The sequence below is a fragment of the Dendroctonus ponderosae genome, unplaced genomic scaffold, assembly GCF_020466585.1.
Source record: "Dendroctonus ponderosae isolate FM_Combo_2020 unplaced genomic scaffold, Dpon_F_20191213v2 Dpon_F_20191213_3, whole genome shotgun sequence".
In the NCBI taxonomy this organism is placed as follows: Eukaryota; Metazoa; Arthropoda; class Insecta; order Coleoptera; family Curculionidae; genus Dendroctonus; species Dendroctonus ponderosae.
Window position 1 is genome coordinate 1,783,942 of NW_026018508.1, and position 1,145 is coordinate 1,785,086.

A 1,145-nucleotide genomic window follows, 5' to 3' on the forward strand; every position below is an offset into this window, starting at 1 on the left:
CACTGATTAGCTAACCACTGATTATATCTTAACCGGTCTTTAAAAAAAAATGCGTTGGCACCTCCGCTTTTTTGGCTTAGGTTGCTATCTTCATGATTATCGAATTTTATTTCACATGATCTTTCACAGCATAGTGGCCAGTAATATATTGGTTATGTTATATTTTATTTGTGTCATACTTGTCTTCATATATGTGTACTACTGACCTATGATATATATAAGCCTTGATCTATGCTACTGACTACTGTACTAGCATGTACTAGACGTGGACTAACAATGCAAATCAAAGCTCTAATCAAGGGCGGATCAAGGGGGGGTCATGGGGGTCATGACCCCCATCACCCCCCTCATTCCATTCTCTATCCAACGATGCAAAAACGAATTTTGTGGCTCGAATGGTTCTTGAGAAACTTCTTGAAAACCCATCCATGGTTCACTTTCTAAAAAGGCCATTTATTTATCTCTAGACTGATGTACAAATGAGCGTTCTTGCTCATTTTGATATGCAAATTTTGCATTCTGGGTCAAAACTACTCGAATTTTCTCATTAACGTTGTTACGACGGAATCGACTTTTCAATTCTCTATCCAACGATGCCAAAACGAATTCTGTGGCTCGAATGATTCTAGAGAAACTTCGAATAAAGGCCATTTAGTTATCTCTGGAATGCTCTCTATGCAAAAACGGGACGGAAAACATTAAATTTTGCAATAATCGTGCGCCACCCCTGCACAAAACGACGATCATTTTTCTAATTTCATAGATAACAGAAGACTGTATTTTTTCTACATAACCCGCCCCCTGACTTTAAAGCTGGATCCGCTCCTGGCTCTAACACGGTCTGAATTAGCTGAAAAATACGACCAACTGCTTGATAAACGGCTAGAACTAGCAGATTTGCACAAACAGAAATTGGAAAAGGAATTGTTAATGATTGAATGTGACAGAAAGCGAAAGCAATTATTAGATTTACATATTGAAATAGAAAAAAAAACTTAATATCCTTTGACTTTAAACTGGGTGTTCATATTAATTTTTATTGAAAAAACGTAAAAATTAAAACTCCGTACAAGGTCAAAGGCAACGTAAGAAACTTCTTTATAGTGTAACTCACTCTAATAGGTATTAAAAAATACGAATTACTT